At 36.4% G+C, this 27517-nt stretch overlaps 1 long non-coding RNA gene across 1 annotated transcript; it reads left to right on the top strand.

Annotated features, from left to right (window-relative positions):
• The first annotated feature begins 417 nt into the window (after positions 1-417).
• LOC129442874 (uncharacterized) lies at positions 418-27517 on the top strand. The gene is made up of 3 exons (XR_008644015.2): positions 418-521; positions 11120-11262; positions 27384-27517. It is a non-coding gene; the product is annotated as an uncharacterized lncRNA (long non-coding RNA).

Below are 27517 nucleotides of genomic sequence, written 5' to 3'. Positions count from 1 at the left end.
GTTTATGCTGGTTTTATTGTTACACATGACTGTACTCGAGATATTTTCCGAGTCCAAAATGTCCAAGTCCGTGTCAAGTCCGAGTACAAATTCACCCGAGTGCGTGACAATTTCGAGTTCATTCAAAATTGAGTCCAAGTTCGAGTACCCCAACTCTACAGTGTGTTATTAGTTTCAGAAGGTTGTTATCTGGGAATAACAAAACTGCAAATGTTGCAACTGGCGAATCAAAATCAAGCATAACAAACAACCTGTGTAATAATGCAAAATAATTGTATTTACTTTATATTAAAACAAGATTACAATATTGTGTAATATTTATTGTCTGTCAGATTTTATTCACTCAACAGATAAATAACCCCGACCATATTGTCAACAAATTACTGTCTTTTAATCTGCTCTGTTCCTTTACTCTGTAGGTCTATTGATCTACCTGCAGACATCGCTGTTATGAAGAAATGTAGCGAGTGTAACTTTTAGAAGCAAGAGGAATAATTGGTGCCATGGGACACTTTGAATAGGTGAGTCTGCCAAGAAAAAGGAAGAACTAATTCTTCAAAGGCCCCTAAGGATAACTTTGGCTAACTTTTCACTGTGCAAAAGTAAGCCTGCCGTTTTACGCTGTACCTAAGCCACTTCAAGAATGTGTGAAACGATACTCGAGATGTCAATTTATGGGTCAAACCCTGATTTTGGGTTGCTTTTAGTGCTTTTTAATATTCTTCATCTCTGAGGAAAGAGAGATGGTTATAGCTTTTAAGGTTCAAGAAATTTTATCTCTGCATTCAGTTAATTCTGCATTGCTTCATGCAGCATGTGCTTTAATCAATCTGCATTTAAAGGTATTTTTGAATGAATGAATTAATGGGAACTCTTGGTAAAAGTAGACACTTAAAAGAGCAGTTTTACATTCCTCTTCTGGAAGAATCTCTTGAGAGCATGTGATTCAATTACAGCATGTAGGACACCACTGGACCATGTGAGCCTATTTATAATTCATCACCTATTCCCTCATTACCAATGTAATGATGCCTGTCACTAATCTGCATAAGGACAGTTTTTACCCATACTGATACTCTTCATGGAACCTTAACAACCTGCTGAATGATAAATGGGTGTAATCAGAAAGTCGTCATTTAATCTCAAATTAGCAACTGTTCCGAATGATAGTTTTTATATTAGATATGACCGTGGTTATATTACTTTCCAAAACATATCCCATCTAAAAGTGGTGCAAAATAATTTATATAAAACACTTTAATGGTTTAATTTGAGTTCACACATCAAATCAAATTTTTTGAATCAAATGAAAGATAATAAAGATATAATATAAACCCCCATAATGCAATAACATAATTGCTTATTAACGACTTGCTGTGCATGTGTTAACTACTCATTGAAATGGTTTAAATGCAGAGGTCACTTTTCGAGTTTTTAATATTTAAGCAACATGAGATTTCAGGTATTTTTGTATACATGACTAATTGAAGAATTAATCAATAAGCTATGCCAAAACAAATAATATAGTTTACACAATGTCAGAAAAAAAATTATAAAAAACGTACTTTCAAAAAGTATATCGTTGCACATAAAGAGTTGATGTTAGTACCTCAGAGATACAAATCAGTACCAAACAGAACTGCATATTAGTACGTCAAAGGTACTAGTACCAAATCTATACATATCTGTACCTAAATGGTTTATATTAGGAATAAATTAAAGCTCACGTAACACATGCTGTTTCTGCATTTCTGATGTTAATCTGGAGTACCTATAGAGTATGACATCCTTTATATCTCCGAAGAGTCTTTAGTTTAATCAGATTTATAAAAGAAAGATTAGCTTTACCGAATCTTTCCAATAACATACAAAAAAATTACGAAGGAGGAGTTACTACCGCGGGTGGAGCGAGTACGAGTCATGCAACACTCTACAACACTTATAACTTATGATTCACTACATGTTTGTGTCATTTATATAATATGCACGCGACTATTTCCAACATAAGACAGAAGTCTTACCCCGGATTTCCACCGACTGCGGAACGGCTGCGGATTTCTTCTTCTTACATCAAAACACACTTCTTCTTTCGTGCCATTGTTGAGTTTTGAAATAAAACAAAGCTGTGTCGTGTGATAAGATGTTTCAAAGTTGTAGCATCTCCCGCTGATTGACGGGTGGGCGGGGTTTTTTGGGGGAAGTGCCCATCTAAAGAATTGATACGTATAGAAAACCCCTGAAACGTCAGTTGGACCTGTAATCGAAAAAACTTTCCGAAACTTGTACGAACCCTGGCGAAGTGCATTCGGCACAGAAATACTCTGTAACACGCCCAAATGCTTTTTTGACACTTTGCCTACATTTAGCATGAGGAAACAACTCTATAACTGTGTTAATAAGTCAGAATGCTTGAAATACCATTGAACCCCCCCTTTAACTCTTTCCCCGCCATTGACGAGATATCTCGTCAATTAAGAGAAAACGCTTCCCCGCCAATGACGAGATTTTCCGTATTTCCGCAATACCGCTATTATCCACCAGGTGGCGCCCTTCCGCAACTTTTTAAACCCGGAAGTATTGCCCTATGGCAAGCTGCTGCATGTCCGTGTCTGTTTTAAAGATCGCTCTGAATGGGATCGCTATGAAAAGTCCGTCACAAAAATGGAATTATCTCGGCTTTTTGCTCAAAATGTGGTGGTTTTGCAGAAACCTACCCATATTCAAAAGCTGATTACAAAAGAACTACTCAAGGTAGGATGAAACGGTTTTTTTGTTTGAAAGCAGAGGGTCTGTTCTTTCATTTGGTATATTGTATGTTTATATATCTGAAGAAGAACATTTTCTGGAAGGCATTAAACTTTGGTGAAAATCATGAAAAACGCTGGCGCTGGCTGGCAACTTTTAAAAAAAATGCTGGCGGTGAAAGAGTTAATGGGTACTGCCCATAGACTGTAAAAAAGATGGATGATGCGAAGTCGCTTCCTTCCATTGTAATGAATTGAAGCCAAAAATGTCCGACCATGGGCGCTGTTTTCAGTTTGGAGCCAGGGCATGCGCAGAAGGAATCGTCCGTGGAGCCAGAGGTGGAGCCGCGGTATCAAACTTTTGGCCAGACGCTCGCACGCCCAATTCAACCACACCAATCATAACAACACGCCTTGTTTCTATAGCATAAAATTACTAGCTAAAATGAAACGTATGACAAAAATTAACAATTGAACATAGATCAGCGTGATAACAACTACCTTAACTCTTTGTGGTCGATGGTGGTGCGGGGCCGCAGACTCTTTATTTTTCAATCACTCTTGCAAAGAGACTTAGGGTGCGTCTCATTTCTCTGTCTTACCCCTACCCCTCGGTTTTGCACGTTTATGTGAGGCGAAGTGGCGTCTCAATTTTCAGTTTGAACAAGAGCTAGGGCCAAGGCGTACTGTCAAGGAGTCGCACAAATAAAAGTAACGTTATTTTCAGCAGTTTAATTGTGATGATATTACTCATGTTTTATGATACTTTTAATAAAATGTTCAAGCGGTTTTAATTGTAATGTTTTTGTTTTGAATCGCTAGTTAAGGCACTAGCTAGAAGCTAAGTTATGCGCTATTTGTTGAGCTCAGCCCAGGCAATCGATAACACAACCTGAGAAGACGGCATCTTCTTTGTTTATGTCAATGCTTGTCTGTTTAAGTAGCAGCCAGTTAGCGGCAAGGAAAGGTGACGCAAACGGTAATCGAGTGGTGTCTCATTTTTTAGACGAACGATCTGTCTTACCACTTTCCCTTCACTCGGTTTCGAGGGGAAAGGGGAAGATGAAGACAAAGGGTGTAGAGAAATGAGATTGGCCCTTAGATTACTCTGCTGATTTTGGACATACAAAAATGTTTTCGAAAAATCTTTCAAAAAAAAAAAATTATTGGAAGTTTAAATATTTTTTTATTTAGAGCCCTTTTCAAGGTTTTCAAGATGTATGAGGCACACCTGGTACTGCCCTAGACAGATTAGTATATTTTTTTAAATGACAGTGCATGCAATTTCAGTGTGTCTAGCATAGTATTTATTGTGATTATTTTTAAATAATTTTGTCAGAAAACAAATGTTTTATATTAATGTTGGCATTTACAAAGTTTTGTTAATTTAACATAATTGGTCATGTTATTTTTGTTGATTGCTATTACCGTATTTTTCGGTCTATAAGCCGCGTTTTTTTCCCATAACTTTGCTGGTGCTACGTCTTATACAGTAGTCAGGTGCGCCTTATAAGTCAGTATGAATTAATTTTAACATTTATGAGGCAAGAGATAACATTACAGTCTACAGCCGCGAGAGTCCGCCATATGCTGCTTCTGTATTTATGTAATTCAATAGATTCTGTGATGTGGAATGACGATTATGCGGACTTCATGCTAGTTGGCTTGTTCGGTTAATTTAGCCTTTTTAACCTTCCAGGTAAGTTCTGTAGGCTATGGTTTATCGTTTAAATAACTGATAATATTACTTTAACGTACAGACATCTATTCAGCCTGTTGTTTTGTCTGCTATTGTTTAGTTGAATAACTTGCCTTTCCAGATGAAATGTCTGTTTTTCGGCTTGGATTTTGTGAAATAATTTTCGAAATAAACGCGACGTATAGTCCACTGTGACTTATATATTTTATTTCGTCTTAATGACGCATTTCTGAATGATGCGGCTTATACTCCGGTGCGTCTTATAGTCCGGAAAGTACGGTACTATTCCACTTTTTGCAATAAAACCAAACGTTCCTTTATGTTGCCTTACATCTGTTTCTCTGGATACAAAAACAATTGCTAAAAAATATAGTCATAATGAATGTTTTTTTTTTTCATTTTGCGACAAGAAAAGTAGATTGGACGCAGACTTTTAGTGCAGACCTGTTATTATGTGTAAACGACTCAGATGGTGTATACAGTATATTTCATCCTATGTTCAAGGATAGTGGAGAAAGAACAATGTGTGGATGAGAGCAGGGAATAAGGCAGTAGACGGCATGCTCGAGAATCACTCAGGCGGGTAACTTCAATCACAACATGAGGTGACCCATGCAGCCCTTCTCTTTGCTATGAACAAATAATGTCTGTTAGGCTACTAATGTACACTGACTAAAAGCCAAAGGAGCAGAAAATCCTGTGCAACATGTGGAAGGATCTGTTTTTGTTTTCTGTGTAAGTATTTCTAAATTTATTTTAGTTCGTTATACTCGGACAGTTAAAAAAATATTGCTGTTGTAGTTCAGATCAACAATAGGGACTTTAAGCAACAGCCTCTGGTGGAATGGCAACAGCGGGCATGCACATATTTAACTGCTACTTTGCGATGTTCTACTGTAACGGTGTATTATTTGGAGTCGCTACAACGTGAAAGATTACGTAAATAAATGTTATGTTTTAAGGCATATGACATTGTAATTGCATTAGTTTATGATTGTACCACTACTCTTTTATATAATATGTGTTAAATTTAAGCTAATTTTAACGTTTTTTTCTGTTTAAATGCAAGTATTGCTTACACGGTAAATCTAGGTTTTTAGACTTATTTACATCGTACAATAGTAAAAATTCCTCTTCTGACAAAAGTCTGTCATTTAATGCCAAGAGCAATCCTTCTCTTACTTTTTTAAATGAATTTTTTTTTGTATCTCAATAAATGAATTAATGTCGCGTTGCGCTGTCCTATTTACGGTTGCTTAGTAATTTTTACGTTCTTGGCTACAACGGTGTGACAGCATACTTCCGGTCGCGGTAGCTGTTTCATTCACAGCTGTTGCTATTCGCAAAAGTCCCTTTTATTTGATGTTAAATGGTACCAAGTGAACAAGGCATAAGGGTCTTATCTAGAAAAAATATAGTCATTTTTGACAAGAAAATACAAAATAAGTACTTTTAAACCACAGCTTCTCGTCTTGCACTAGCTGTGTGACACGCCAACGCAACCTTACTAATTGCTCGAAACGCACATTTGCGGACCATTTTAAACAATAAACTGACACAAAGACATTAATTAGTATCATTCCACAAACAACAACGTCAGAACAGTCCTCATACTCCACACTTGTAAACACTGGGGCGGTAGTTTCGCATACGTCATGGGTGACCTTTCGACGTGCTTATGCAATGCGTAAGGTCGCGTTGGCGCGTTACACGGCTAGTGCAAGACGAGAAGTTGTGGTTTAAAACTGCATATTTTAATTTTTCTTGCCGAAAATTACGTTTCTCTAGATAAGACTCTTATGCCTCGTTTGTGATTGTTTAGAGCCATTTGAAACTGCGTTGAAACTGCAATTTTAAGCTGCATTGAAAATTCTCAACTGAACAAAGAAAGACATCAACATTTATCATGATTTCTTTTTTATGAAAGTGAAGTAATCCTTTAAATGATGAACAGTAGTGGAAACGGGTATAAACTAAGGGAAAGGGGTTTTAAAAAATTTTAAATAAAGAAGAAATATTAGCACTCATATTTCAATTATTGCTTTTTTGTAGTCGAAATTTTTGGTAAACCTACCATATTTTAGGTCTTAAAGGGACATTCCACTTTTTTTGAAAATATGCTAATTTTCCAGCTCCCCTAGAGTTAAACATTTGATTTTTACCATTTTGGAATCCATTCAGCTGATCTCTTGGTAACTTTCAATAGCAGGGGACTATTTTCGGGCAGTGCGTAAAATCACTACGCCTGCTGCAGCCTTGTTACATCAGCAAAGTCACTGATTATTACGCCAGAATGAGAGTATAGTTCCTAGCCATATCTGCCTAGAAAATCAAAACTTTTAAATTTCAGTCGTTCTTAGTACACAATGTAACTACAGAAGAGTCAAGTTTTAAATAGGAAAAATATCCAAACTCTTTGGGGTTTTTTTTAGCGTGATACTAATGGTCTAATCAGATTCAATGGATTGTGCTACGCTATGCTAAAAGTGCTAGCGCAAGATCCGGAGATCAGCTGAATGGATTCCAAAACGGTAAGATTCAAATGTTTAACTTTAGTGGAGCTGGAAAATTAGCCTATTTTCAAAAAAGTGGAGTGTCCCTTTAAAACATTTACAGGCTAAAGCCAGTGTGGTTATACAATGTAGATGTTATTACATTAAAATTGTATGTTTTCTTTTCTTTTCAATCATACAAAGATCTCAATTTGTTTAAAAATCAATAAAGATGAGGTCACACAAATTGAACTGTGAATCTCTGATTAATGTAATTTCTCAGTGAAATGATTTGCTGCATCCAAAGCAAACAATATGTCTTTATTGTGTGAGACAGGAACACGTGTCCTGCTGTTGCTCTGATGATGCTAATGGTTCAGTAATGGATCTGTCTGCATTCCTGTCTCATTTTGGCTTCACAGATACATCATTCAAATTACAATAACAAAACCTCCATCATTACTGTTATGGTAATTGGAGAAAAAAGATAAAATCTTCTTATTGACAGAACACAGATGCCTGCCTGACAGCTTTAAAATGACCTTCAATTTTATTATGGAAATCATTTCTGTGTGCTTACAAAAATTTCAACCTTAAACTGAACGAAGTACGAAGTTTAGTTATAATGGTTAAAGATTCTCTCTGTGTGTGATGTGACTAGTCTCTATTAATCACACAAAACTGAATTAAAGCATTATGTCAAATTATAGCGATTTACAAACATTTAATCTTATTTATAAAAGCAAAGCCTTATAGATCTGTATACATTAGTATGTTTCTAATGTTACTGTATGTATACATAATTGTATTTATGTTCCTAGTTAATAATGTATCAGTGTCTATCCAAACATACAGAATAGACCATGTGTGCCAGAACGAAATACAAACTGCTGAATTTACTGATGAGATCATGTCGGCTATAAAAATGTTTTCTCCCCAAGGTTTTGTTTCAGTTGAAACATTGCTAATTGTTTAAACAAGTCCATATGGTACATAGTGTGTATATGAAGAAGAAAGTATGATAGAAAAGAGAGCAAGGACATTTGGGATTTTGGGGTAACTTTCACAGTCCAGTAATGCTCCTCGTTGACCCATTTGCAGTTATTTTCCAACCTCTACTTGCTAAATTGTAATTTTAGACAGGAGGCTCCAATTAGGTCATGGGAAAAAGACCCCCATTTGTCTTTGAGTGCAGTGCAAAAGCTGGGAGCATTAATTATGGAACAATAAAAAGATGCACGCCTCCACTGCACTGATGAAATACCACTTTCACTGTTTAATGCATGGGGTGCTAACTCTGCAGTTTAAGCAAAATTAGCTGGCAATTAAAATACAACCCTCTGATCTCCCACTGATCTTTTGATCACCACTGTTTTGAATGAATGTTGCTGTTATCAAACTGTTTAATTTTGGCCTAGTTGCTCTGTCAAATACAGTAATGCTTTAACACAAAAAAGCCCACTGTTTTGATCAATGGCAGGACCAGGCACATTTACAGTGTTATAAATAGCAGTGGTTCTGTATAATGCTTAACACTTTTGAGCAGTAGGAAACGGCTCCTGTGATTACATATTTCACTTTCTATTCATACAATCTCCGTTATCTTCAGACTACAGATTTACAAATGTAAGCATTACATTACATTAGTTTCTTGAAAGTGCTCGGTTACTTTTGAATTATTTGCTGTTGGCCAGATATACATAGCTATGCTGAAGATTTAATAACTTGACATTTAATTTTGATTTCAGCTATCAGTAAAGTCATCTGATCTATTTGATATATTCACATATTTGACAATGTTAAATTCAGTGCAGTGCATTAAAACTAATGTAAAACTGTATGTGAGATACATCATACAAGCACCATTTCAGCACTGGACAGCTCCTTTGTGCTCCTGCTTAAACATTCATTCGTTTTTTTACATTCTATGAATTAAAAGCGACTTAGAGTGCATTTAAATGGGCTTGTTACTCACTAATTAAATGTGATTTATTACTTGTTACTCTTTTTAAAGAAATATTATTACTTTGTGTGTCCCTTAAAGCAGTGTTTCTCAACTTTTTTGGAGTATTATACCCCCATAATATCTGAAACCAGTGTCATGGACCCCCTACTCCTATTCTCACCCACCATCCACTGTTATCTTTTCAATTACAATGATTTAAGCTATGAATGCAATATAAGTGAATTGTCAAGGGTGGTGGATGAACCCAAGTGCAGACAGCTCTCAACTCAAAATACTTTTATTAATAAACAAAAACTCCCTCGAGGGGGTAAACAAGACAAGAATTAAATAAAAGACATGGCAAAACAAGACAAGAACTCCTGACGGTGTCACACACAAATACACAATGATCCGACAAAGACAAAAGACACAATGGCATATAAATAGGGGAACTAATAAGGGGACAATAACAAACAAGTGAGGAAACTAATCATACATAATAAGGAAACAGGAGGGTAAGGTTAAGACTAAAGACAGGAGAGCACGTGCCACACATAACACATAGGTCACGTGACTCTCCACACAAACACAGAACACGCATACGTCAGGGTCCCGGCACCAGAAACAAGACTAAATACACTTAATAACATTCGGGATCCTGACATGAATGCAATTTAAGTAATTAATCCATTTGAAATGTACTTTATTTTGTGAAATGTACACTTTTTTTAAAACTAAAATTTGGTAAATGGTAAACACACAGCTGCCGGTACCCATTTACTTCCATAGTATTTGGTTTACCTACTATGGAAGTCAATTGGTACCATGGGTGACGTCCGGTGACTTATTTTTCGAGGGAGCATAGTGTGAAGCTCGTCACAACATGTATGTAGCCTGTCATGTGTGTGACTCATAATTATGATATGTTATGATAAAAGAGATGCCCGCGTTTGCCAGATACTCGCTTAATCTCATGTGTAATCAGAGTTTAGTGTTAAGTTAGTGTCTTGTGAGTATTTCATAAACGTGAGCATCTCTTCTATCACACACACACACACACACACACACACACACACACACACACACACACACACACACACACACACACACACACACACACACACACACACACACACACACACACACACACACACACACAGCAAAATATATAGAATAGCATTAGCCTATATTGCTAGTTTGACCCACCTGTACAATAAAGTCTCATAGTCCAGCTGTCTACTTTCAACCGCTAACTTGTTAGGGCTTTTAAATGTCTTATCCATAAGGCCTTGATGATTTTAGCTTATTAAAATCGAGTCTCTTCGGTTGCTTAACTATTGTAGGAATATACCTATCCTCGCTAGCTCAATGTAATCGGGGCGCCATCAAAGCATCACAAAAGCGATTTCAAAGCTGTATTGTCTTCAAGCTGTATTGTCGAATTGCTTTCGTTATACTTTGATGTCATTCGCTGATCGGTCTGTGCAATGCTAAATGAAGTAGAAACCAAAAAAAGTCTCCATCTTTCATGCTAGATTGCATCGCCATGCTGACATCACATCCCTCGTGCGACAGTTACGAAGATTAATTTGAGTGATTGGGTTAAATTGTCTCTGCATAATTGACGTAAGAATAAATTTTTGGAAGAATAACTGTAATTTTATTACTAAACTTCTTTGAGTAATTCATTATATTACTGAAAAAAGTCATATCATTATTGTAGGGCATTACTGCCCAAAACATTATCAGTATGCATTTTCCAAAGGATCAAACCTATGACCTCTGCACCGCTAACAAAATGCTCAACCAACTGAGCTAAATACATTTAATTATTTTTATCAATAAATGTCAGTATTTCACCAAAGCTACTTTTCTTGTTTTGTCTTCCATCATGTCATTTTATTTTTTACTTCAAATAGCTTATACATTTTGGGATTGCTTTCCTTAACAATAATGCTATAAGATATTGTGCAAAAGTAGGCAGACTGCAGAGCAATACTTCAATAGAGCGATATTAGCACACATTATTATACTTATGCATTATACTCCCGAGACTTCAACAGGTGTCGAGCATCAGTCACGCACCACCTCCACATTCTTCCTAACACGACCCATCAGCACCACAAGTCTCTCAAACAGCCTTAACTCAAAGGTGCCAGTGGTTCAAAGCACTCCGATCTCTCTCTCTCTCTCTCCCATCACCTTAACGTTCTCTCCCTCATTTCTCTCTCCTCGGCAGGATGGCGATGATGATACAGAGGGATCCGGCTGTCAGCCTGCTGTGATGTGTGCCTGCTCTGGATTAAGTGCCTCATTTTTATCCTCATAAACTCATCGGAGAGGGCCGCCGAACAGTCTGCGGTGCGCGGCGAGCGGGAGCCGGTATGGGGTTATTGGATTCTAGTTCTTATTGATGAATGTGCGCAATCAGTTCTAGCAGTGCCGTGTGCCCGGGGCAGGTAAACAGCTTGTCTGAATGCTCTGCTTTCATAATAAGGTCATTAATAGAAATCAGTCTGCGAGTGGACTGCCACAGAGCTAAACAAATCCCAACCTTTACTCTAACATCATCAATCTAAACATGTAGGCCTACAGCAAGCTTATGCCAACTTTAATACATGGTTCAGCTTTTGCATAAATGGTTCAGGGAGAGATAAATGTGTTACACACACAAACAAACACACACACACATACAATTGTATGTTCTTGAATGCCTGTGGTGTATACGGGCCACTAGTAGTGTACATATGATAACGCATCTACGGTCAAGTAGATAACAGCTTTTTTAATGCATTAGCTTGACATGATAACCATGCACAATTACAACTCAGCCAGCACCCTTGAGTTGCAATCCGTATCCGTGTAATTTTTCTATGCTTGAAAGCTGATTATTAATAACTTGCAAATGCATAATGCTCACAGGAAGATTTTTGCCTTATTAAAAAACTCTGCAGCTTCTACTGTTATTTATCATACAAAACTTGCAGTTATTACATTAATGGTGTGCTCTGTAATTTTTCTCCTCAGTAAACAAAGTTTCCAAAAAGGAATACTGCTCCTAAAAATATTTTTTATGCATTTGGAAGTTAAAACTAGCTTTTGCAGTGTACAGTATCAGTCAATTCAACATTCAAATTCACTAGGGCTAAGTAGCGTTCAGTAACATTTAATTGACAAAGAGCCCTACAAGTGACTTTTATTGGTGTAACCTAATTACATTTACGCATTTAGATGTATAGTATGCATCTGTCAGACATTTGTGACCCCAACTGTGAAATCCAGGCTAAAGTCTAATATTCTAATGATGAGCATTAAAGTTTGATTTTAACCTATTCATTTCACTATTTGACATGGTCTTACTCAGTCAATATTAAAGAAATCAAGGTTATATTTTTACAGAATGTTCTTTACATTATGTTAAATGATTTAAGTACAACGCAGTAAATCACAAAAAAATCAATTTAGCTGGGTTTTCACATGGGTCACATTTTTATCCAAATTATTTTAAGAGCTCTGATGCAAACACATATTACATATTATACAGGAGGGCTGGGTTTCATATTTTATTAAAGGAATATTCCATTTTCTTAAAAGAAAAATCCAGATAATTTACTCACCACCATGTCATCCAAAATGTTGATGTCTTTCTTTGTTCCGTCAAGAAGAAATTATGACATACTCGTGTCATTTATATAATATGCACACACCTATTTCCAACATAAGATAGAAGTCTTACTTACCGCATGCAACTCATGACCCGGTTGGGACTTTTCAATGAAATCCAGCGCATCAAACACACACGCAAAACTCCGCTGCTACCCCGGATAATACACTATATCCATTGTTTCCATAAGGCTGACTTTCTTCCTCTTACATCCAAAGACACACTTCTTCTTTCGTGCCATTGTTGAGTTTTGAAATTAAACAAAGCTATGTCGCGTAATGTGATGTTTGTAAGTTCTAGCGTCTCCAGCTGATTGACGGGTGGGCGGGGTTTTCCGAGGAAAGTGCCCATATAAAGAAGTGATACGTATAGAAACCCCTAAAAACGTCAGCTGGACTTATAATAAAAAAAAAACTTTCAGAAACTTGTACGAACGCTGGCAAAGTGCATTCGGCACAGAAATACTCTGTAACACGTCCAACTGCTTTTTTGTCACTTTGTCTACGTTTAGCATGAGGAAACAACTCTATAACTGTGTTAATAAGTCAGAATGCTTGATATACCATTGAACCACCCTTTTAATGATTTTCCAGCAAAGTCCTCTAAGTGCACATAAGAAGAATTTAATGCAAGATGGCATGCATACGTCAGACAAAAATTGTTGAGCTGCAAATGTTTTTTAACAGCTTTTTTGCAGCGAAAGAGTGTCAAATTTGTTGAATAAAGTGACAAAGCATTTCAATTACAGATTAATAATCTTTTCATTACAATAAAGGACAAATTACATAACCTAAACATATAAGAGCCTGATAACAAATGATAATTTATAAGAAAACATACCAGAGGGATTGTGAGTGCACTTAGAGGGTTTTGCATCTGAGCTCTTTTTATACAATTTTTTTTTATAAGTATGTGCATTCACTCAAGATCATACCCATGATCTTTGTGTTTTTTAACAAAGTCATAATAAATATTTTCTTTTTCTTTGAATAAAAAATACTATTAGCATGTAGTATCTTGGGTTCTGACATTATCTGCAGTGTAGTCTACAGTAAATCGAAGCAGTTCTCCTTTCATCATAAGTGGTGCTGAGGTCATTGGGAGACATTTACAGCCGGTACGAACTGCTGATATCAGCTGATGTACTAACGCCCTGGGATGCCATTCCTGGAAGTCAATAGGAGGCCAGGGGGTTTAAACGAAAACGTTAATGCACCACCGTCAAGAAACCTGCATCCCTGTTTATTCCTCTCCACAGTGTTTCTTTTTCCTTTCCTGTCTCTGCTATCCTTAGACCTGGATCATGACCCATATAAATGCTTTAAAACATTTATAAGCGCTAGTCTGAGCTATTCCACTGGGATGGCACCATAGTCCAGGTTCGGTAACCTCCCCTCCCCCTCCAACCGATTCCCACCAGCTGCATTTTCCTCACATCACCGTCCACTTCCACAGGCAGTGGGGTTTTTTATCATGTGCCGTCTATGGTCTGATGGGCATGACTTTCGGGCCGAGCTCAGGGAGTGGAAGAGAGGCTATGCCGGTCTTTTTTCGCCCATGGGAAAAGGCAGGGAGTCGGCCATGAATAAGAGGAAGATTTATGAACTTTTCAGCTTCTGGAAATCATACAGACGAGGGGACACGAAGAAAATAACACAGTGCACTAGGCGATATCCTACAACAAGCATGAATAATTAATGACGCCAGTTCCCAGTAAATAAGACTGCAGTGCTGAGTGGAAGAAGGAAACTAATGTGGCGCTGAAACTCGACGCTGTGGGCAATCAGTAAATGTCAAACATTTCATTAAGAGCATTTATGCATTAACGGTTTGCATTAAATGAATGTCTAATTGAACAAATTCTCGAAAATTTTGCTTAATGTAAACCGTTAAAGAACACGAGCTCATTAAAATCAAAGTATGCCGAGACAAACGTCTACATTTTGAATTCTGTTTTGACTGTTTCACAAAAGACATCTTAAGTCATTCAAAGCAGAAAATGGTAATTTGTCATGACAATTGAGTCTTACTATTAAAGCATTGTAAGAGACCCAGCATAAGCCGCACTTTTCTCTGCCTGCATTTAGAAACTGCTTAAAGTCAAACTTTTGTATGCATTAGACTTCATAGCTTAAATGCTTTTTAATAGAATAGAGACAGATGCTGTCAAATACACAGAAATCTGCTATAAATAAATAAATAAATAACGTTTTTTTTGTCTGGTTTTGTGCTTCAGATTAAAGGTACAATAGCTAATCACTGGGACGGTACCCTTTAAAAAGGTCCTAATATATACCTATTGAGGTACCAATATGCACCTATGGTAACACTTTACTTGAAGGGGTGTTCATAAGACTGACGTAAAACGTGTCATGTTTTTTGAACATTTATGACAACTGTCAGTAAGTCATTTGTTCAATTATGCCATTTTTTATGCAAAGATGACATTGTTTGAATTGTCTTTGTTATGACAACTTGACATAAACCAATACATCATGACTTGTCATAAATCTGTCATAAACATGACATAGCAGAATAAATATCAAACTTAAGAAACTACCTAGCTTTATGGGTTAACATTACATTAAACTGTCATTTATTTGACAGTGTTAATACTGTCAAATAATTGTAAATACCTTAACAAAATGCAACAGACACGTCAAAATATTATACTGAACTTTATGTGCACACAGCCCAGTCACATGAAATTACGTACCTATAGTCACGTAATTTTTTATTCTTTTTGGTGATACTGTCACGAATGTTTGTGTTTTTTCGTGATCGTATCACAAATTTCTGTTTATGTCAATTGTCACGTATTATGTCACTTACGCCATAAAATATAGTTCCACTTTTAAATCCGCTTAGAAAAGCGCTGCGTTTTATTTTGTACCACCAAACGTGCTCATATAACTACTCATCTTAAATAGGAAAAACGTTGATGTGTTTGGTCACTTCTAACTTTATCTCTAAATGGTACCATTGAATGAATGGGGCTAAGCTTAATGCTATCGAAGCGTCGCAGCGCGCTCCACGCTTACGTGCACGCACACAGATGATAGAGGGATGTATCAACAATTCTTAGTTAAGGTAATAACATATTTTAATATTGAAAATGAGTAGACTATTCCTTTGACCCATTATTGTACTGTTTTCATTTAATTTTAGGTGAATCGGTCTCCAAATGCAGTAAAATTGAATTTTAACAATTTTAATTATTATTGTTAATATTATTTTTGAATGATTCATTTTATTTGTTAAACACCTGGAGGAAACTTAAAAAAAAAACATTATGAACTAAAGAATATTCATGACGCTGTTATAAAACTATTAATACTTAATGACATTTTAATTACAAATTATATTTGTACCACTGTAGTTGAGGTCAAGAAAAATATTAATGACGCTGTTATAAAACTATATGACAGAGTATTAACACTTAATGACATTTTAATGACAATTCAATTTGCATAACTAGTAACAAGTGGTCAGTTATGTTGTCTTGATAATGTTAAGTTGTCATGACAAGTTATAATGTATTGGTTAATGTCAAGTTGTCATAAAAAGACATGAAAAATGACATAATTGAACGAATGACAGTTGTCATAAACGTGCATAAAATCTCCTTCATGTTCACAGCACGTGCCATGTCATGATTATGAATGTGTCATGTCATGTTTATGAATGTGTCATGTCAGTCTTATGAACACCCCTTCAAGTAATGTGTTACCATATGAGAAACAATGCATGTCTAAGGGGTACTGGATTTGTCATGTACTGTACCTGTTATTATATTACTTTGCAGTATAATGTTTTATTTTGATCATTTAAAAATATATAACATTAGTGTTTTTAGCATTTTGCTTTCGCTACCATTTAAAAAAAGAGTAAGTTTGTGATTAATGACTTCAACTCTAGATGTTGTTTAAAGGAAGAACCAGAGAGAAAGCTTGCTGTAAGACAAATGATACCCATTAACACTGTGTTTGCTGTGGGCAGCGTTTGTGTGTGTGTGTGTGTGTTCTGCTATATTGTTTTCTTTAGCGATGTGTTTCAACTCTCACCTCCAGGCTCAGATTTCCTTCACCTCGCTTTTTATCAAGATCACTCACTCATGTTCTAAAGAGACCACACTTGACCCACGCGTGTGGCAGGAACAGACATCTGCTTAATGTCCTCTGTCAAGTCCACTCACCTGGGCCGTATATATTCACCTAAGTATAAAGGATGTCCTGCTGTAACATAAGCATCTGTTTACATCCTGCCATACTGTAAACCCCTGCTGACACGGCACATATAAGAGAGCAGACTGAAAAATACAACAGGGCATTAGTAATCCATCTCTACTATTATCCATCCTGTGAGTTCTTACTTATTAAATTTAATTCAATTTTATTTATATAGCGCTATTCTAAATTCTTTAATTGTTTCAAAGCAGCTTTACATTATTAAAAACAAGAGAAATCAAAAAAATCAGAACAGAAAAAATGGACAACCAAGTACCAAAATACAGCGGCTAAGATTAAATCGTACTAGTGAGTGGAGTAATAATGTAACGTATGCGTAATTAACATAATGTAACATAGTTCTAAGTTAAGCTAAAGTCAGCTGACCCCCAAGGGGTTGAAAAAAACTCCCAGGAGAAAAGCCCTTATAGGGGAAAAGTCCTACTACATATTATAAAAAATGTATGGGAGTGAAATGTTTTAATAATTTATATTACAATTAAAGTGAAGCTGTCGGTAGACTTCATTGTAACTGGACGTTTTAGGTATTTTTGCTGTTTGTTTGCACAAGGATGCTGTTTTGGTGTACTGAAAACTAGGGCTGTAAAGATTAATGAATTAATTTTAATGGATTTACGGTGAAATTCCGGCACATCCAATAGCCAGAGGGCGCTCTCGTGCAGAAACTGTTGTGCCACAGAAAAAGAACCATTACAAACGCTATTCCAGGAAATGTGTATAAGAAGATTTATATCGCCGTTCTTCAAATTGTTTCAGGTATTTTCATGATCATTAATATTTTTTATGATTTTGTTTAACGAGTGTTGCCTTTTTTAAATGCACGTTATAAACGACTCGTAAACGTGCCCTAGTAAGCTGCGCATGAAACACAGAATCGCAGCCTTGCAATTCAGAATCGATTTCAGACAGGTCTTTTTAATAGGACACGCAATTTATTGTCACAGGCATACACTGTAAAAAATACTTTGCTGCCTTAAAATTTTTTGTTAAATCAACTCAGATTTACAAGTCATGTCAACAGAGATGAGTTGTCACAACTTATAAAATATAGTTGAGAAAAGTAAACTTAATTTTATAAGTTATAACAACTCACTTGTAGTTATAACAACTCATCTCTAGTCAAGATAAATAATAGTAAGTTGAAATGACTTGTAAATCCGAGTTGATTCAACAAAAATTTTTAAGGCAGCATTTTTTACAGTGTACTGAAAACGCAAACGTTTGTTTCATAATGGAAGTTTTTGAAAACAACGCCGTGATCGTTTCAGTGTAAATAACAAAAATACAAATGTGAAAACGGTGGCGCCATGCGCATATTATATGTTAAAGGTATAAATTGATTTTTTTAGTGGCGAGATTGCGAATTGCAACAAACTTTAAAACGCAAAAAGAAGCTACGGTAGCTGCCACAGGACAAACATGTCATCGTCTCAGACAACGTAGGGATAAAACGCGCTTTGTAGAACAGTTTGTCCGTTTAAGGCTACTGTAGAAACATGATGGCAACTTCCATGTAAGGAGACCCATGGTGTATGTAGATAAAAACGGCTCATACTAAGGTAATTAAAACAATACAGTTCATTATGTAAGGTCTTTATGCACCACTGATTATATAGTTATCAAGTACTTGACAAACAAAACAATAACCGTGGCGGCCTACAGGTCTCTAGATAATGAGTTATATAAGATAATGAGTTTCTTTACGCTTTTCCGAAAAAGTTTACAAAATGTTGATGCTTCATGGTATATTCACATGGGACAGAAGGCTTGTCTGAAGCGTTGCCAACAGCCAATCACAGTAGCCATTGCACATGCTCCAGTCTTCCATAAACGTAATTGACAGGCTCTACATAGGTTATTTGCATATTTTCCAATATTTGCTGATTGGCTGATGCACCCGTTGCCACTTGCAAAGCACAAGCAACGTCAGTGACGCGGCGCCGACGGATCCACAATTCAGTTCGGCAACGCATGACATCACCCTTAACCTGATAAGGAACACTGTGCCGTACACGGTACACCCCCTCCCTTGTACATGAGGCTGCATTACGTCATTGTAACTTTGAAGCATTAAATCTTCAAAATATACGATCATGCAGCACATCGTTGTAAAGCTTAGACTTTCGGGATTCTATTAAATGCACACACAAAGCATAATATGATTTTTTGCAGTCATAAAACTGTAATCTAGTTGTTAGTTACCTGAACCGGGCGGCGCCGATTTAGGATATTTACTTACCTTCAAAATCTTCCCTTTATCTGCTTCGGTGAAATTGTCCAAAGGAAATTGTTCATAAATCCCCAAAAGTCCAAGGAAATGGAATATCCAAGCCTTTTAATCCAAAACGATTTGTTCATCTCACAATTTTGACGTTTCTGACCAAATTACGATATACATACTGTATATAATTAGTTCACTAACGGACATTCGTTCGAATCTCACTTTTCATTCACGATTTATAATGAATATATTCGGGTGTCATGTTTATTGTGCAATGTCTGAGGAACAAATATGCCCCCTTGTGGAATTTCAGCCGTTCCATAAGAGGCTACAAGTGAATGGGAAGCGTCAACTACAATTCTGTAGAAAAATGCATGCACAGACCCAGCGTTTTTTTTAGCGGGGTTTCAAAGTGCATGTTTTTGAAAACAATACTGTAAAAGAATGCAAACGTGGCAAAAGGTGATGTCCTACACATTTGTATTATGTGTTTAAACATCATGTGACATCGCCAACTACTGGCCTGGCTTGCATAATACAGCATTTTTACAGCATTCATCTGTATGCGAAAAATGCAAAGGAAAAATGTCAATATTAGTTTTTCGTTCATCGATGTCGTGTAAATGTATTTTAGGAGTTTGAATACTAAGTTCTGTAGAGTCAGGTATTGCATTATGCATAAGGAATGACCTTGACTTGACTTGAAGGGCTTTATAGACTTGCTCAGGATGGGGAAGGGATTTGTGACTGTATATTTTCACCCAAAATGAAAATTCTGTCATCATTTACTAACCTCATGTGAGTTTTTATTCTTATTTTGTTGAATGCAACAGAAGATATTTTAATAAATGATGGTAACTATAGAGTTGACCATACTTATTGCCTTACATAGTAGTAAAAAACAAATACTATGGAAGTCATTGGGTACTGTCAACTGTGAGTTTAGGGTGACTAAATGATGACAGAATTTTTATTTTTGGGTGAACTATCCCTTTAAGAGACCAGCATAGGCTGACATAGTTTGGACATTAAGTGACCTTAGCATTCCCTGGTCAGTGTCATTTCTCACTGCCTTCAAGAAAGATTGATGTTCATTCAAAAGCTTATGGTTCATTAAAAAAGGGAACAGTTGGGGAGGTTTCTCGGATAACCTGCAAATTTATGGTGCCGTCGGGAACGCTCTAACCCACTCCCGGAATTTTTACTGGGGGCCGGAGTGAGGTTTTTTTTCTATTGAACATTATGAGCACAGCCTATGTTTCCTTAAGGTACTATATTTCATGTTTACAGAGGAAGCTGCATTTTAGGGATCTGTGTGTGGGTAGGTGCGATTGCGTGCATGTGCCTTCTCACAAACAAACCTGTGCGGATCTGTTTAAATGACAGCGTGTGCGTCTTTTTTATGTGCTTATTTCTGGTTTTATGAGTTGAGCGGAGGTGCACGCAGCTCAGGATATGAAAAGAAATCTCAGCGGGGTGTCTCGGTGTAAACACTTTTGTTATTGCTCCAAGCCAGTGTTGATTACACTGCGCCTTTTCCACTGTGTTCCCTGACCCCGGTATGACAGAAATGATGCAATGATAGAGGAGAGAAGACTGGCAAATGCCACCTACCAAATCTGTGGCAAATCTTTTTTTTACTGCAACGTGGCAAGAAGGGTAAAACGGTTTGGATTTATCAAACGTAAACATTCAAAATCTAACTCACAAGGGGAACATATCTTATTGTTAGCCATGCTGCACTTTTTAAAGCTCTCAGGTTATAGAAAAATACTGGTAACCAAGACATTTTGTGTATTGTAATTTAAAACAATATTATAAATTATTAAATAATTATTGAAATGTGCTTATATATTATTTTAGGTACAGTACTAGTTATAGGAATCAAATGAGTGGATTTGGTGGCCACTCAGCAAGCAATTATGCATTTAAAAGATGTCCAATAACTCACGAGGTTTCGTGGTATTATTTCGATTACATTTTATGTAAATCTAACCCTAAACCGAAGCAACAATGGTAAGAAAATAGGACAAAACAGTTGAGTAACCAATACGTGATAATCACACGAAAACAGGAATTCGTTATACGATCACGAAAAACGCAGAAATCTGTGATAATATTACGAAAAAAGAATAGAAAAATTACGTTACTATATAACGAAATTTCGTGAGAATAACCTACCAATAACCTGTCATCTGGGCTAAAACAAGGCAAAATTTGGGCCGTCAGTGACAATTTTATAGATGTCTTACAATATTCCAAAAATAAATGAAATAAAATAAACCAATAGGGCTGTCGTGATTATGAAATTTGGCTGACGGTTTGCCTAATAAATTGTGGGGATTATGGCGCTTAATTGCCTGTTTTAGCTTTGACGATTATTTGTCTATTTTATTGCTTTGACATTTAATTCTCATACTTTTTTTCTTTGTTTATGAAATAACTTTTACATATTGTTGTGATTATTTAAATGAAATCTTTTGCAAGGTTTACCTGGCAGTAAATATTAATACAAATAACACATATTTAAAAGTAATCTGATACTGTCTCCTTTATACTGGCGCTGCAGCTTCCCCTTGTGTTTTTAGAGAGATTTGCAATCATTGCGGTGATCTGAAATCATCACAATGAGGTCAAACAATCGCAATGAGATGATTATTTAATCATTGAGACAGCCCTATAAACCAATAAATCAAAACACGTTGTAATCACTGGCTTTGCTTACATGATGGAATATCAAACATCTTACAGGTTATTTTGGCAATAACCATTATTTTGGCTAAAAATGGGTTATAGCCAGACTATATTGGGTCTATAGTTGACCTAGACGGTAAAATGATGGCTATTGCTTGCTTGGGCATCTGACATCAGCCCCAGCCTGCCTCCATTATGTATGTCCAAACTAGAAAAATGTATTTTCCCTATAAAAATTATATTTCCAGGTTTTTTTTATAACCCCATTTAAGACTGTAGTTTACAATAGGGATGCTCTGATTGATCTGCCGCAGATTGGTTTCGGCCAATCATGGCATTAAATGACTCGATCGGTACTTGTTAAATTTGCCAATCTTACAGTATGAACCGATCTTTCTGTTTACTTTTGTCATCCTGAATGCGGTCGCAATTGGAGACCAACCTGTTGCTCATGTGCGACCTGCAAATTTGAATTTCTCTCTCTCTCTGCCTTTACAGAGATCTGTGTATTTTCTATGAGGACACCCTCCGATCCTAAAACCGCCTGTACACTGCACATGACAAATGATGGCCAATAAACCAGAAGTCATTAATTTCTTATGGAGAGTCGCAAAGGAGCTGCGTGAGGTGCCGACTATCTGCGGATGCGTAATTTTCTGATCCTTTAAGCATTGGATCCATTAAAAAATTTGAATTTGTGCGACTACACCGCATGCGATATGCAAAAGTAATGTATTTCAGTGTGTCTTCTAATTAAAAACTGTGTGTGAGGTGAAAATTATTATTAATTACTAGGGGGCAAAGTCCGACAATCGTGTCTTTATGTTGTGTGCAGTGGAAAGGCGGCTTAACAGCCCGATGCGTCTTCACTTCCCCATCAAAAAGTGTATACAACACATATCTATCGCAGACATTGCATCTTCATGCATTTACAGAGCGATCCCTCTCGCGTCTTAAAACTACAGTAACCTAATTAATCTCAATAAAATCGTAACTGAATAACTATGTACTTAATACGAATGCGTGTACATTTAATTCATACAATAATTCAATTAATTTCATTACTTTTAACAGGCATACGACTTTTTAAAGGCATATTAAATTGCTCTTTGTAGAATAATTATTTGTTGTGCTTATTTATTCGATGCTCTATTAAAACCATAATAAAGGCCAGGGGTTTTCAAACTGTGGGTCGCACAGTGGGATAAGGTCGAACAAAGGCATTTTGCTGTTTAAACAAGCAATTAAGGGAGCCAATTAAACTTGCATTTTATTTATAAAATGACAAGGAAAATAAAACTACTGTGGTATTATTTTTATCTAGAAAAAATGTTAACAGGTACATTCATCAGAGAGCTTACATCAGCTTGAAGAATCAGTATTAGGCATTGGTATCGTCCGATCATGAAGACAACAAATGCGTACTCGGCTGCAAAAATCCTGATCGGAGCATTCAATGTTTACAATTAAGTAGTTTTAGTAATTTACAGGTTGGTCCAGCTAATGCACATTTTAGAGTAGCGACTGTTGCAAAGACTAGATGAAATTTTATAGAATATGTATTTATTTTCAATGTTTAAATACCTTCTCCTAAGTCCCTCCAGAAAAACATGATTATGCGATCGCATGATTCAATGCATAATCAGCCAAAGTCTGCATATTTATGCGGGGGCCGCATTTTTTAACCTGTACACGGAACACCCCTCCCTTGCACGTGATGCTGCATAAACATCATTGTAACTCTGAAGCATTAAATCTTCAAGCCTTTTAATCCAAAACTATTTGTTCGCCTCACAATCTTGACGTTTCTGACCGAATTACGATATAAATGCTGTTCACTACCGGACATTCGTTTGACTCTCACTTTTCATTTACGATTTATAATGAAATATTCGCTTGTCACGTTTATTGTGCAACCTCTGAGGAACAAATACTCCCCCTTGTGGAATTTCAGCCCTTTCATAAGAGGCTACATACACCACACTTTCGCCACATAAATAGCATATTTCTGCTCGCAAAATATGCGGGGCTTGCATGATTTCATAATCCCCGCATTTTCGTAGCAAAAAGTCATATATATCTTAGCAGAAAGTTGAAAAATGTTGCATTAACTTCATACATGCGCAGCCATGTCCCCTGTTGTCATGGGAATGTTAGGAAGTGACGTAATGACGCGACGTGAACATCAATGAAAAGCTGCAAAAAGTTTTTGCAAGTTCACACAGTTTTTGCAAGTTTACGCAATTTCATTTCATTTTTTAAGAAAATGTGCCGCAAGATCAAAGATTTTTGCCCGCAACAATCAGAAAAAAACTGTGTTTTTCTGGAAGGACTGTACCGAGCCCCTAAGGTGACATTGGAGTAAAAAAATCTAAAGTTTTGTTTCATGTGCTCACGCGAAACCTTCATGTGCAGAATTTTAAAAAAGTTTAGTTTCGCGTGCGCACATGAAACTTTCGCATGAGCACATGAAACTTTTGCATGTGCACATGAAACTTTCGCTTTCATGTGCGCGCGCGATAGTTTCATGTGCGCACGGGAAACTAAACGCAATAGTTTCACGTGCGCACGCGATAGTTCCACGTGTGCACGGGAAACTAAACTTTATTGAAACTAAACTTTACTGTAGGACTGAGTAGTCAATAGTCAGTAATTTGTAGACTAATTTTCCCAAAAGTTTCAAAACTACAGCTGCGTGTAGCTTTAAACATTTCTCTGTATCTGTATCTTTGAGCGGATACATGATTACACTGGCTGGGCAGTAATGCGAGTTTAGCTTGGGACTGTTTGTCCAACCAATGGAAGATAAGGCACAAGAATAGATAAACTTTTGGATGAAACAATAAATCAATCAGTCAAAATGTATTTATATAAGGCCATTGTTACATTGTTAGAAAACAGCTTTACACGAAAATAGAAATAGCAAAACGGCAAAAACTTATTAAATGATATAATAAGTGATTATATTCTAAACATCAATGCTTGATGGATGAATGGGAGATGGATGGTTGTGCCAGGCTTGTTGTGCCAGCTGTTTTGTACCAAAACGTCAAAGTTTCCTTTTAATGATCAGTTATTAAAAGAAATGTCACCTTTTACAGAAGTCAAGAGTCACAAATTAATATTCCTCTCTCTCTCTCTTTCTCTCTCTCTCTCTCTCTCTCTCTCTCTCTCTCTCGCTTCATTTGTATGCTGCTCTATGTAGGAGTTGCTCAAGCCTTTAATGACATAATGAATAATGGATCCCACAGCTCAATAAAACATTTGGCTTGCTTTAGCCCAGATGCAGTTTTAGTATATAGTGGGTTGACCGGTTGTGCAGGTGATACATTTCAAAGTCTAGTACAGTTTAAACACAATTTTATCTGAATTACTTGTGTTCTCTATACATGAAACAGATCTCAGAGCCTGACCCCTCCAGAAAATGATCAATTTGATATTTAAGTCTTACGATTATGCTGTCATTTAGTATCTTTGATGTTTTCCATGACTGGAGTACAATGCAATTAAGATAAATGCAGTAAAAATTGATCTCCCGTGACCGAGTTTATAATGCGAATTTAATGCTGTTTCTTTGATCAGATGTGAAAGTTTATCTTGGGCTTAGTTGAAGTCAAACTGTTCTTATTAAAATGTCAGAAAAGGCTTTCATTTTCAATTCTTCTTGTTCAAGCTTTCTCTAAGCGCTGCTCCAGTGCTTTCTGTCAGTGTGTGTTTGGGATTTAAAGGAAGAAATGGTCAGTGTCAGTATAATGAACAGTATTTTTTGCATTTTTGCAAGAGCCCTCCGTAAGACATACAACATATAATAACATAACATAACATAAATGTACATGTATGTATTAGAAACGTACAGTGCATCCTACTGCATTGTGAGCAAAATGCCCTACCCACTGAGCAACAGAAAACCTACTTAATAGAAATTATATAATTAAATTGTTTAAGATTGAAAATGAAAATTAATATTTAAACATTATTTTTTCAGAATGAATCGCTACTTTTAAGTAGGTATAAATGGAGATGCTGTACTGGAGCCAGCCAACTGGTGTAGTTTCAAAGATCTTTCAGCAGGGGTTAACTAGAGAGACTGTCCTCCAAAAATAACGTCATAGGTCACTTGTGCAAGCACCTTATCACGACGTAAAGTGACGTATTAAAGGTGCAGTGTGTAAATTTAGTGGTGAGGTTGCGAATTGCAACCAATGGCTCAGTCCACTGCTCTTCCCTCGCTTTTGAAACGCATAGCCGCCACCGGAAAAACATGTCATTGACGGAGACAAATTAGTAAAAAGGTTTGTCCGTTAAGGGCTTCTGTAGACATGGAGGCACTAAATGGTGACTTCCACGTAAGGGGACCCTCTGTGTATATAGATAAAAACATCTTATTCTAAGGTAATGAGAACATAATGGTTCATTATGAAAGGTCTTTAAACACATCTGGTAATATAGTTTTGTATATTATTTTGCATTTCTGTCAAAAGATCCTTTTAAAAATTACACACTGCACCTTTAAGGGATTAGTTTCCTCTAGCAGCAGTTGCTTATACAATATGTTATTAGGTTTTAAGGTTTTTGCTTTATACATCAGATTAGACACATTTAATTTTATGAATTTGTAAATGTAGAAGCAGTTTCATAAACATTTATGGTTTTAAAGATATTTCGGAGCATCTAACCCCACCCTCATCCTTACCCCAAACCCAACCATTTCTTAACCATATACAGTAAAACACAACACGCAAAGTACAGTCACAGGTATTCATTGCATCAAATAGTATAAAAGTATTACAAACCATTCGCGTTGCAAACCTTGCGAACTGAAGCCATACGATTACTTTATATGAAGAACTATGTGATCAAATCGCACAGTCAGATCTCATTCAAACATAAACCAGCATGACGTAGTCGGTCACAAGAACCAATAGCGCTTTACATTTTTAGCTAACGTAATGATGCAATCGGTCACGAGACACACAATAGCCAATGGTATTTCACAATCAAAGATGATGTATCATCTCTTCTTCTAGCGGTGGTTTTTGAATCGGTATACACCCGATCTGATATTTACATCGGATTGTCATCACTTTTGCGTCTTTGCTTCAAATAAATCGCTCGTTTGACCTCGGTACACTTAATATCTTAAGTACATTTTTAAAATATTGTAACTGTTTTGTATGCTGTGTTTATATCATATAATAAATAAATGGGTACATTATTTGCCCTAAATGCCTGAACAGTGTAATGTGTAATAAAATACAATTAATCCTGGCGGTTTAAATTGAAAATCTTATCCCAGTACATGTAATCATAGCAAAATTATACCCCAAAATATCATTTTATACCCTAATATATTAAGTTTCACCTGCTGCAGGTATGGGCGCCAATTTAGTAAATGCATCTATTGGTCGTATTTGGTGAAATGGACAAATTACCAAAGCAATCGTATGGGTTGGAGAATAGGTTGGAGATTCTAGACCATAAACCATATTTATTCAAGTTGATTAGTATGAACTTTACATAATTTATCCGATTTATCTCCATTAGACAAACACACATCTTAAAAGTTAGTCAATTTGCATGTCATATCCTTTAATATTGACAAATTGAAATTCAGCAAAGCCAACTTGTATTTACAACCTTGTCAGCATTTTCCTTTTGTTTCTATGTGTTATTTCAGGAGGACCCGAGGCTGAACCCGTCTGATCTGTAGATGACCCCACATCAGTTTGCTTTCACTTGTTCCTGTCAAACCTACCCAACACGCTTGCACTCCGGACGTGAATGAATGACAAAGCTGTAATTCAGGCTCAG

This window comes from Misgurnus anguillicaudatus, chromosome 2 (genome assembly GCF_027580225.2).
Source record: "Misgurnus anguillicaudatus chromosome 2, ASM2758022v2, whole genome shotgun sequence".
Taxonomy (NCBI): Eukaryota; Metazoa; Chordata; class Actinopteri; order Cypriniformes; family Cobitidae; genus Misgurnus; species Misgurnus anguillicaudatus.
This window is presented reverse-complemented; position numbering and strand designations above follow the sequence as displayed.